The 13149-nt window shown below is 42.5% G+C and overlaps 1 long non-coding RNA gene across 4 annotated transcripts; it reads left to right on the top strand.

Annotated features, from left to right (window-relative positions):
• The first annotated feature begins 7610 nt into the window (after positions 1-7610).
• LOC123994097 lies at positions 7611-12748 on the top strand. 4 transcript variants are annotated; one of them, XR_006831577.1, is made up of 8 exons: positions 7611-7649; positions 7736-7826; positions 8236-8333; positions 8521-8676; positions 10668-11098; positions 11248-11376; positions 11517-11573; positions 12554-12748. It is a non-coding gene; the product is annotated as an uncharacterized LOC123994097 (long non-coding RNA). The 4 variants fall into 4 exon arrangements; XR_006831576.1 differs by having other exon boundaries at positions 8236-8676; XR_006831578.1 differs by having other exon boundaries at positions 7617-7649; positions 8239-8676.
• Positions 12749-13149: the final 401 nt, after the last annotated feature.

Genomic DNA, 13149 nt, shown 5'->3' with positions numbered 1-13149 from the left:
GCTTCCTGTCAAAGCAAGGGCTGATTTCAAGGTTTTACTGCTAACCTACAAAGCATTACATGGGCTTGCTCCTACCTATCTCTCTGATTTGGTCCTGCCGTACATACCTACATGTACACTACGGTCACAAGACGCAGGCCTCCCAATTGTCCCTAGAATTTCTAAGCTAACAGCTGGAGGCAGGGCTTTCTCCTATAGAGCTCCATTTTTATGGAATGGTCTGCCTACCCTTGTCAGAGACGCAAACTCCGTCTCAACCTTTAAGTCTTTATTGAAGACTCATCTCTTCAGTGGGTCATATGATTGAGTGTAGTCTGGCCCAGGAGTGGGAAGGTGAACGGAAAGGCTCTGGAGCAACGAACCGCCCTTGCTGTCTCTGCCTGGCCGGTTCCCCTCTTTCCACTGGGATTCTCTGCCTCTAACCCTATTACAGGGGCTGAGTCGCTGGCTTACTGGGGCTCTCTCATGCCGTCCCTGGAAGGGGTGCGTCACCTGGGTGGGTTGATTCACTGATGTGGTCATCCTGTCTGGGTTGGCGCCCCCCCTTGGGTTGTACCATGGCAGAGATCTTTGTGGGCTATACTCAGCCTTGTCTCAGGATGGTAAGTTGGTGGTTGAAGATATCCCTCTAGTGGGTGGGGTTATATCCTTCCTGTTTGGCCCTGTCCGGGGGTGTCCTCGGATGGGGCCACAGTGTCTCCTGACCCCTCCTGTCTCAGCCTCCAGTATTTATGCTGCAGTAGTTTATGTGTCGGGGGGCTAGGGTCAGTTTGTTATATCTGGATTACTTCTCCTGTCCTATTCGGTGTCCTGTGTGAATCTAAGTGTGCGTTCTCTAATTCTCTCCTTCTCTCTTTCTTTCTCTCTCTCGGAGGACCTGAGCCCTAGGACCATGCCCCAGGACTACCTGACATGATGACTCCTTGCTGTCCCCAATCCACCTGGCCGTGCTGCTGCTCCAGTTTCAACTGTTCTGCCTTATTATTATTCGACCATTCTGGTCATTTATGAACATTTGAACATCTTGGCCATGTTCTGTTATAATCTCCAACCGGCACAGCCAGAAGAGGACTGGCCACCCCACATAGCCTGGTTCCTCTCTAGGTTTCTTCCTAGGTTTTGGCCTTTCTAGGGAGTTTTTCCTAGCCACCATGCTTCTACACCTGCATTGCTTGCTGTTTGGGGTTTTAGGCTGGGTTACTGTACAGCACTTTGAGATATCAGCTGATGTACGAAGGGCTATATAAATACATTTGATTTGTTGCCATAATTCTTTCCATTTTTTAATAAGGCATTTAATGCTGCTCCGTGGGATGTTCAATGTTTTGGATATGTTTTTATAACATAACCCTGATCTGTACTTCTCCACAACTTTGTCCCTGACCTGTTTGGAGGGCTACTTTGTCTTCATGGTGCCGCTTGTGTTGTGTTACCCCTTGCTTAGTGGGGGTGCAGACTCTGGGGCCTTTCAGAAGAGTTGTATATATACTAAGATTATGTAACAGATCATGTGACACTTAGATTGCACACAGAAGGAATTAATTTAACTAATTATGTGACTTCTGAAGGTAATTGGTTGCACCAGATCTTATTTAGGGGCTTCTTAGCAAAGGGGTGAATATATATGCACACATCACTTTGTTTTTATATATATTTTTTTAATATACATTTTTGAAACATGTTATGTTTCACATTTCACTTCACCAATTTGGACTATTTTGTGTATGTCCATTACATGAAATCCAAATAAAAATCCATTTACATTAGAGGTTGTAACGCAACAAAATAGGAAAAACACCAATGGGGATGAATACTTTTGCAAGGCACTGTAGCTCAGCCACCTTCCACCACAGATGTGGGAGGCCAACATAAGCGAAGGCAGTAGATTGAGACGTAGCCCATGCTGAAAGGTATCTCCACTTCAAACTGATTAAGGGGGATTTTTTCCCCGATTTTGTTCATTAGATTGACACACGGGTGTGTGTTAAGCAGAGCGACACCGTGGAACCCAAGAGCAGACTCCGATGAGGAAACAGGGATGAATGAACCAAAATATTTATTTCTACAGAGAGATATGGAGTGCAGATCGGGGGAAGCTAGGATGAGTTGCTGAAAAACCAGATGTGGAGACAGAGGTTGGAGTTGGCTGAGTAGAACTTGGTAAACAGATCCTGAGGGGAATCCAATGTAGTGATGATGAGTAAAATCGAGAACAAGGTAGTTGGGTGGTGAGATGTGAGACAGGAGCAAGAGAGAGCAGTAACTGCAATGAGAGGATAAAAGGTGTCAGGCAGGGAAACAGGCACAACGGGATCTTGCTTAATAATAAATGGCTAGAATAATAGCTGACTGAGCATAGATTACAATCTGGCAGAGTGGAAGTGGCAGGAATGAGTATTTGTAGAGGTCTTGATTATGGAACGAGTTGCAGCTGGAAGGGATTTGCTCTGACTCCAGCACACCTGTCTCCAACCACACAATCACACAAAGAGGGAAAGAGCGTGTACTAAAGGAGTAACTGCAGGTAAAGACACCGGATGAACACCAGAGGGCGTGGTAGGAGCAGATGTGACAGTGTGTCCAATAGACTCTTAAGAATTGGTCCCTAATAGAAGTTGACATATCTCACAAAAGAAAATAAGTTTCAAGTTGAGCCTTATGTAATACATAAAACATGACAGGCAGAGAAACAGTCCAGTACCTTGTTTTTATCTTGAACAATGACAACCTTAACATTTGACTAATCAATGACTGCACCTTGATGGATAGAAAAAGTGTCTACGTGCTGGTCCATACTCCAAAGAACCTTGACGACAGCTTCCAGACAACTGACATCAGACCAGGTAATTATTAGGGGTTTGAGAGAACATGAAAACATTTCATTTAACTGACCCACGTGGAGTGAGCACTAAGTGCCCTGGGGCCGGGCTTTATTCAGCCTGCCAGAGAGAGGGGCCATCACAACAACTCGAAAAACATCAGGGACTTGACCGATATTCAGACGCTATTCTCTTACAGTGAGGTATACTTAGTTGTGTCAACAAATGCTGGACTATATATACCACCATGGCCAGGCCAGACTAGAAAACAAGGTAATACTGTAATTTATTATCAATAACTCATCCTAAGTGAGTAAAGGTAGTGACACATGTCAAGGTCCTTCCTACACTGTACAGTCTGTGTTGACATAGTCTGTAGTGAAACAGAGAGGGTGACTCGGTAACAGTTGTGAAACATTTGCCATCCCTTTTGGCCTAGTGGGATAACTAAACCCCTTTTTCAACAGGTTCCCATCGGGAAAAACTGGGTAAATCAATATTGTTTCCACTTTATTTCAACCCAAAATGCAATGTGATGACATTGAATCAAGGTGGAAAACTGATTAGATTTGAAAAAAGTAATCAATGTAAGGGAATTTCATATTTTTTTCACCCAACTTTGAACCTTTTTGTTGATTTCACGTTAAATTCACATTTAGTTGACAACTCAACCAAATGTAAATCAAAACTAGATTTTGAACAAAAGTTTGTACCCAGTGGGTTGTGACTAAGAGGGCCAGCTATGTGCCTCTGTTGACAGCTCCAGGGAGAAGGAAATGGGCCCTTGTTTTTCCGGGCCGGTGTCTCACCAGGACACACTCTAGATCTTGAATGAATCCCCCAGATGTGTGACGAGGGATGGGTCATCTAATCCCCGACTTGGCCTTCTGTGTGGAAATTGATGTCATTCCCGGCCGGCACCGGGCACATCACAGGAGATTGCCCGGGTACCGGACTGAGAAGCTATCATTAGGTTAGCTGTGGAGGGGGAAAACATTTTCCTCCAAAAGGCAGTGACTGGCGTCTGTTCGTAAACTTGGGAATGACGCACCAAACCAAGTAATCAACGAAGGGACTTCCCTTCATTTAAAACTGTTGGCTGCTGTGGCTGACAGCTTGGGTCCTGAATCAAGGAAAGATTCTCCCAAAACCACTCATTCTTTTACATTTATAGTGTTAAATAACACTGAGAATAATATTTTATTGTGAACAAATGTTTCATTTTGGTGTTATAATAAGGTTGGCAGCAACATGGGAAAAAAATGTGGGAATCTGTTGCAACTCTTTATTGGCTGGCTAGCTAGCAAACGTAGCTGGTTACAATAATATCAAAGACAATATTAGCATGTAAAGCAGCTAGTTAGCTGTACAATCGCCTAAACAAACTGCACTATCAATTTAGGAGTCTTTAATCTCACCATGTTTAACCTGCAGATCGACAGTTAAATGACCACAAAATCAAGTCTGTACTTAAACCCCATTGAAAACCTGTGGCTTGAATTGAAGAGGGCAGTTCATTAGCGCAGACAAAGGATATCAAGATTCTGAAAAGATTCTGTATGGAGGAGTGGTCTAAGAAACCTCCCAGTGTGTTCTCCATTCTCATAAAAGGTTTTAGAAAAAGGCCATTAACCCTAGCAGGGTGAGATTTTGAAAGGTATTAAAAACAGACGTGGAAATCATTTTGACCCCTATCTTTAAAAAAAGTACATTACTTATTAAACAAAATCTCTTTCTCTGAGCAAATGTATTTGTATAAAATCATATATTTGTCACACATTTTTTTTACACACAATATAGCTAATTATTTGTCATATTTATTTTAGTATTTTTTTGGTCATCTTTATCAACAGTGGCAATAATTTTGGCCCTAACGCTAAGTGGCAAGGTTATTGGTACACTCACCAATTCATTTTTGAGCCCAAAATATCTTCAGGGAAAGGAGCAGGTTGCTCGGTTTGACACAAACTCCTTGGATGATAATGTAAATTAAATGATTTAATAACACAAATTACCCAGTGTGTTGTGTTGGTGTGTACTCTAACACATATCAGTCCTAAAAACACTTACAGTCATGATGGTGGGGCCCGCAAGTTACTGTTGTCAACATGCCATCTGACCATGTGGACCAGGTTTTGGCTATCCTCTTTCCACAGACATGTTCTGACATGCTTGCATCCACTTTGGGGGAGGTATAAAGGAAACAGCACGCCACCTGGTGGATGATTGTGTTGGTGTTTATAAAAAAAAAAAAAAAAAACTGTTCCCTGCCCCGAACATTGTTTTCCACTGCCACACAGCCCAAGTCTATTTGTTTGCATGTCAAACACAAACTACATTTGAAATAACTGATATTTGCCCCATGAATATTTCTGCACAAGCGTGTGTGTAAAGGCTTTACGATACCTGAAGCAGACCTGATCCTGAGCAGTATAAACCTGTGATATAGGTCAGGTTACACAAGGACTATACTACCTGCCACTCCAATGTGATGAGTAGCAAACCCGGGCAGCCTGCTCTGCCCATCCCCCAGCCACAGAGACAGAATGGCTTGGTCCTGTTTGGCGTGATGGTAGGTGAAGCCATGAGCAGAGGCAGCTGCGGCACAAGAAAGAGATCGGCACATGAAGCCATACTGCCACCCGGCCCTCTGTCCTCCACGGAGCCAAACAAACAAAACATCACACAGTCAAAGGATCATGTCTGAGTAGATTCATCATTCAGTATCCGAGTAGATGTATACTGAACAAAAATATAAACGCAACATGCAACAATTTCAAAGATTTTAATGAGTTACAGATCATATGGGGCGGCAGGGTAGCCTAGTGGTTAGAGCGTTGGGACTAGTAACCGGAAGGTTGTGAGCTCAAACCCCGAGCTGACAAGGTACAAATCTGTCGTTCTGCCCCTGAACAGGCAGTTAACCCACTGTTCCCAGTCCGTCATTGAAAATAAGAATGTGTTCTTAACTGACTTGCCTGGTTAAATAAAGGTAAAATTAAAAAATAAATATAAGGAAATTATATATGTATAGTTAATTTAAATAAATTCATTAGACCCCAATCTTTAGATGTCACATGACTGAGAATACAGATATTCTTAATGTATCCGTTGGTCACAGATACCTTAAAAATAATGGGCCTCAGTATCTTGTCAATGTATCTCTGTTCATTCCAAATGCCATCAATTATGTTCAATGTCCGTCGTTTATGCCTTCTCATACCATAACTCCACCAGCACCATTGGGCAATCCGTTCACAAGTTGACATCAGCAACAGATTGAGGCCAGTTGGACGTATCCCAAATTCTCTAAAACGACGTTGGATGCGGTTTATGGTGGAGAAATTAGCATGAAATGATCTAGCAACAGATTTAGTCATTTGCCGATTATTTTGGCAAAGGAGAAAAGCTCACTAACAGGGATGTCAACAAATTTGTGCACAAAATTTGAGAAATACGATTTTGGTGCATATGTAAAAAACGCCACCCATGCCCAGTCAGGTGGAATCCGTAGATTAGGGCCTAATACATTTGTTTCAATTGACTGATTTCATTATATGAACTGTAACTCGGTAAAATCGTTGCATTTATATTTTTGTAAAGTATATATTCGTTTTCCACCACTGGTGAGCGTGGCCAAATATCTATATTTTCATGTCAACCAATATATAGCGGATGGTTTGAATAAAAACAAATATATAGTGTAACTCAACGGACCTCGGGCTCAAAGGTCGAGGGTTCGAGACCTGCTCCCTGCTGTTTCATTACATTGGTGTCAGAAGTGATCGGACCTTGCATCCAGGACAGTGCGTGTGCTGAGCATTGAAACATTAAGAACACCTCTTTCCATGACAAACTGACCAGGTGTTCTTAATGTTCTGTACACTCGGTATGTGTTTGACACCCAGGTCTACATACCTCGTAGTAAATTACTAAATACTCATTCGCTGATATCTGTGCACCTTCCCAGACAAAACGTTTACATTCATCCCCTGCTCGTGCTGTAGTTGTAGCCGGCTTGCTGAGCATGTGAATTCTCGACCAGCCCTCGATGACCCTATAGTATCCGTAAGGCGAAGCGTTTTAATTGAAAGCGCATTTCTTACTATATGTTGTAGTTTGCAAGTAAGAGTTAACATGTTATAAAAGCCTTTAAATATATTTTCATGGAAAAGCGTCCCTGAAATGTTACTTACTCTCGGGTTACATAAATACATTAGGTAAACGCTGAAGTTGCATAAATACCGTTATATACTTCACATTTATGTGGCCATCTTTGCTAAATTTCTTTTGCGTTTTTGTAAGTTGCTAGCAAGTAAAATAATATCATACAAAACTATATTATGTTCAATATATATATAAATTCTGACGCATCATCCGTCTTCGCACCAAAATAGAAAAATAGAGTTTCAAAGCAGAATTACTACGGCATTTACGGTAAAAGAAGCGGGACTGAACTTCAACCAGGACGTTTATCTCAGTTGATTCACCCATGCTGGTGTTAAAACTTCTGCTTCACATGCACACTGTTGATAAATTAAAGACAAAGAAAGAAAAACAAAAGCAAAGTTAGGAGAGTCAATGATGGTGACAACTCAAAGGAACTGAGAGATGGCTCTAGTGATTTAAATAGCCTGCAAAACTCGGGCACGAGGCAGCGATCGCAACAACAACTAATTTACAGGTATTGAGAAAAGTAGCTAGTTAACGCTAGTTAGCTAGTTATGTTGCTCTTAAATAATATGGCTGAATACAATGTACAATTCATGTACCATATATTTTCGTCATTTAGACGCAGTTATCCAGAGCGACGAATAGGAGTAAATCGGGGTAAGTGCCATGCTCAGGTACATCAAAAGATGTTTAATCTGCTCGGTGATTCCGGTTACTGGGCCAACGCTCTTTTTAACCGCTAGGCTATGTGCCGCCCGAAAAAGATGTCACAAACCTACCAAGAGAGGGCCACCCACCAAAACTGACGGACTAGGCAAGGAGGGCATTAATCAGGTAGGCAACAAAGAACGTGGTAGCCTAGTGGTTAGAGCATTGGGCCAGTAGGTTGCAAAATCAAATCCCCCAGCTGACAAGGTACAACTCTTTCATTCTGCCCCTGAACAAGCTCCTAGGCCGTCATTGAAAATAAGAAATTGTTCTTAACTGACGTGCCTAATTAAATAAAGGTCAAATAAATATACATACCAATTAACATGGAGGCATGCACTTACTTGCTGATGATGGATGGAAGTTGCAAGGAGTACACACATTGCCTTGCATGTAACCTCCAGCAGGCCCCCAACTCCACAAGAAAGCCCCCCCTGCAGGGATGTGTGGTATGCCAGTGATTTCACTCTTGACAAAACGTTGTCTTTTGCAGTTTAGAAAGTCCTAACATTCTATTTAAACATTTTGTGTACAGCAGATGATAAACTTCCTAAAATATTCAGGACATCAGCAGGGCTGAGTGTAAAAGCAGGATGGCCAGTCCTATTGTCGAGCCATACTGGGCAACCGGAGGTATGTCAACAATGTTTATCAACATAATGGAATATTGTATGTGCTTATTGACAATGAATTGTGCTGTGGGACGACAATATCAACAATTGACACAGACACAGTTGATATGGTGAATAATATTAGACCGACACAAAGGCTGTCAGTTTATTTCCAGGCCAAGTTTCTGTGCTGTGTTTGTTTTTTCAAGGTGTGTCTGGCCTGCCTGGCATCATCTTTCCCCGGGAGTTAAGTGGGCCTACAGAAAAGTACTCAGAACAGCCTGAAAGTGAAGCCTGGGGATGGAGTGACTTAACTCCCCGAAAGGGCCTGTGTTACAGGCAGAAGATGTGCATCTCGCCACCAGGTAAAGTAGTAGGTTTAAAGGCGTCTGCATGCTTCCCATCCAAAACAATTCAGAACAGTTTGTGCATATATTATGATGACATTTTTGTTCGTTTTGGTCTTCGGCAAGGTTCTTTCGCGCGTTGTGCACATCATTTTTTCTTGAGGCAAGCTGAATTTCTGTACCCAATGAAAGATTAGTGGAATCTGTGTGGGTTGCTGGACAGGTAGGATGACTGACAGTGAAGGTGAACAGGTGGTCACGTGTCAGGTGACAGAGGAATGTATGAGACTGAGGCAGGAATTCCTTTAACCATAAAGTGGTATATTTACTGAGTAGTCTGTGCTGCATCACAAAGGAAACAAATAACATGTATACAATCAAATTCATAATCAAAGATCAAATCATATCAGTCATTATTAACATAAGTTAAGGAATTCAACAGTCCAGTTCATTAAGATGTCAATAGTAATCATCCGAGAGTCATTTAGGCTCATAACTATTTATCATAAATCATGAAAGAATACAAACAGTGAATGGTTATACAATCTATAATCCCCATGATCAAAGTCAATCAGTTAGCAAACAATGACGTTTCTCATTTCACGCTTTCAATAGTCTTCATGTGTACATATAATACATTTCAATACACATGAACCATATCGATTGTGTAATTGGCCTATGAGGATCTGTAGGGCCGTGATCATTGACAATTCACATTGCACAATATGTTTGAAGCGTGCGCTCCAAGCCGCGCTCCGCGGTGATAACTATAAACAATAACTGAATGGCCCACTCTCCCGATCACCACAGATCATTCAGATGAAAGGTAAGAGTCGGTGGACTTACGTGGATTCATGGACGCACAGAACTTCTGGATCAGATGGATTTAGGGAAGAGAAAGCAGCGAGATCAGGCGATGGCAATTTCCTCCTTTTATGGAGTTGAGATCTGTAGGACATTTCCACCTGACCTAATTAAAGCGCCCCTGGCCCAGCTGAGTAAATGGCAATTAATTAAAGGAGTATTCCACCAACTCCATGGGCCTTTTCTACACCCAAAGATTATGCCCCTTCCTTGGTCATAGGTCAACAGTACAGATTCTTCAATGAAGTGTTTGTTGTCATTCAACAAAAGACGACTCACTTTCATGTACATTTTTTCACTTGAGAAATACTGCAAATATCTTAGTTACTCCAAATATCTTAGTTAGATGTACAATTGTGCAATTATGGTCTTCTTGGTAAAATTGACATTCCTTGAGCTGTCTTAGATACAGTCTGACTAGGAAGTACACTGGCTACGGCATCTTAAGATGGACAAACAGTACTATTGCTGATTTTTTTCAAGTGAAGGTATTTTAAGGGAGTATATGAGGAACACTCTTTTGGAGTTTAGCCGAGTTTGGCTAGGTGCACGCCGAACTGAAGCATTGGAAGCCTTAAGACTAACCTCACTTTACTTGTATAGCCATACACCATAAAATGTTTTATACTTATAGATAAATGTCGCCATCTGCTGGTCATACACCTGCAACAACAGTTTGACAGTCAATTGAGTGTGACTCAGAAATGCCATCACAGTTTGGTTAATTGCATGATGAATGGTAAATGCACTCTTGCATTTTATTTCTAAATGCAGACAGAAGGATGATGCGCTCCATTTGGAAGAATTCCGTAACTTCTTTCTCCGATCTTCGGGTTAAGACAGTTTATTTTTCATGGGACTACATAACAGGGGATATATGTTATTATTTTTTCAATTTAACTAGGCAAGTAATTTAAGAATAAATTCTTATTTACAATGACATCCTACCGGGGAACAATGGGTTAACTGCCTTGTTTAGGAGCAGAACGACATATCTTTACCTTGTCAGCTCTGGGATTTGATCCAGCAACCTTTTGGTTACTGGCCCAACGATCTAACCACTAGGCTACCACCCGTGCCAAATATGTAATGTAACACTTTTCAATGTAACACTTTGCATTACATTACATACACTCATATTTCAGATGGAAAGATCCCACTCTCTGGAAACTTAGTCTCCCTGATGTATTTTGGCGGAGCGTGAAGTCTGCGGGTGACGGGGGTCGACGGCCACTCCCTGGAGAGACCCCTACCTACCCCGGGACTGGAGCCTGATACAGAGGAGGCCTCTGACCATCTCATCCCTGGGCTCCACCTCCGCCCTGGGCTCCACCTCCAGGGATCCGGCGCAGCCTGGTCCTGCATCCAGTACCCCATGCAGGCCCGCCTGTATGCCCTGTGTCCCTGCAACCCCCAGACTCCCACTGAGTCTGAGCAGGGCATTCTCAGTCTAGAGGTGGAGAATAAGGTGAAGTTCAGAGACAGGCACAAAGAGGCTCAAGAGGAGGAGGATACGGCAGCCCTGAGGTCTAAAGTCATATACAGTATGATCCCGAGAGAGACTTCTCCAACTACGGTACACAAATGACTTTCCTTTGAATTGGAAAATTCTTCATCAAAAATGATATGCTATATCTCAAATTCACGAAAACTGAACTCTGATTTTATGCATTTGATTCCATTTTTGTGCTTATGTGATGTTGATTATGTTATTTTTGCATACAGGAATCACACCTCCTAGGGGGTTCTCCTTTATGGCCCCACGGGAACAGGAAAGACTGTGATTGGATGAGCCATAGCCAATGAGGTCGGGGCACATATGACCGTAATCAACCGTCCATAAATCATTAGCAAGTATGGTCATATTATTGCTACCTAATGAAATGTGGTTGGTTACCAAGTACAAGATCATGTATTGTGGGTTAGTGGTGCTTGTACATCCATATCAAGTGACCTTTGTTTATTTTGTTCTCATGTTCGACCTGTCTTTACAGATTTTATGGTGAAACAGAGGTCAGATTGAGGCAGATATTCACAGGAGCCTCTCAAAGGTATATATTGAGAGAAAAAGTACATATCAACCTTAGAAATGCAAACTGACATCCAAAATATCCCCCTTTCTCCTGGACATCATTCAGACATTCTCCCTCTGTCTGCTGAGTGTCTGCTGAATCTTGGTTTTTGTACTGTCAGCGAATCAGTCTAATGAGAAAAAGAGACCGCAGGCCCACGATCAGAGATGGCTCGACAGCCGCCCTCCGCCCCTTTAGAGAACACAGGGAGCCTGGGAAACCCATCACCGATGGTCGCCATGACGTGCCAAATTGGCATCACGTTATGGCCAAGTATATCTTCATCTCCCCAGCCCAGCTCCTTGGTGCAGATGGTGCACTGAAGCAGCTGCTCTCCCCCCTGCTATCTGTTTTCCATACCGATGCTAAGTCTTGTTGTATCATCCAAGGTCACCAACCACCAAGGGCCTGCTGCTGTGGAATGTGGCGAAAGCACTTCCTGCTCCCAGAATTCTTGTCTCTCCACTCTCACTGTAGTTTATTTGTGTTTTGGTCCATCTGCTGGCCCTGTGGTATAGGGGGAGGTGGAAATAGCTTTATTTCTCAGCCGGACCACCCATTTTAGAACATAGTACAAGGAGCTCTGTTAGAGTATTAAAATTGTATTGCCAGATAATGCCTGATAGTTTCAGAAGATGTAAACCAGTAATTTATTAAGCCTTCAGACACATTTATTGTGTGGAAATGTCCTTTATGTTTGAGCTTTTGGTGTCGGGATCATTGGTTAGGACTAAGATTATTGATTAATAATTTATTACACCTACATGCTCAAATTCAAGCAGTCATACTACCTTAAAAGCATACTTGCTTCATCCTACTGTTCCAATTGCTCTCTTACATTAACACCCCTCATTTATTGATTTAACACTTGTTTTACCAGGGAAGTTGACTGAAAGTTGAGCGCACATTCTCATACCACTGTAACATTCCTAACTGTCCTGGTTTGTCTCTTCCTCCAGGAGGGCCACTCAGGCCAGCTGCTGATCCTAGGGGCCACCAACCGGCCCCACGCCCTGGACCCAGCTCTCTAAATCAAAATGTATTTGTCACATGCGCCGAATACAACAGGTGTAGACCTTAACGTGAAATGCTTACTTACAAGCCCTTAACCAACAATGCAGTTCAAGAAAGTTAAGAAAATAAAAAATTATTAAAAAGTTTCACAATAAAATAACAATAATGAGGCTATATCCAGGGGGTACCGGTGCCAAGTCAATGTGCGGGGGTACAGGTTAGTCGAGGTAATTTGTACAGGTAGGTATGAGTAAAGTGACTATGCATAGATAATAGGCAGCGCGTAGCAGCATTGAAAAAACAAATGGAAGGGGGAGGGTCAATGTAAATAGTTTGGGTGGACATTTAGTTCAGGTAGGCTGTTGATTACTTGTTCAGCAGTCTCATGGCTTCGGGGTAGAAGCTGTTATGGAGCCTTTTGGTCCTAGACTTGGCGCTCCAGTACCGCTTTCCGCTCTGGTACCGATTGCTGACCTTCCTCTAACACCGCCTAGTATAAAGGTCCTGGATGACAGAAGATTGGCCCCAGTGATGTACTGGG

This window comes from Oncorhynchus gorbuscha, linkage group LG13 (genome assembly GCF_021184085.1).
Source record: "Oncorhynchus gorbuscha isolate QuinsamMale2020 ecotype Even-year linkage group LG13, OgorEven_v1.0, whole genome shotgun sequence".
Lineage (NCBI taxonomy): Eukaryota > Metazoa > Chordata > Actinopteri > Salmoniformes > Salmonidae > Oncorhynchus > Oncorhynchus gorbuscha.
Note: the sequence above shows the minus strand (reverse complement) of the source record. Positions and strands in the feature narration are given on the sequence as shown.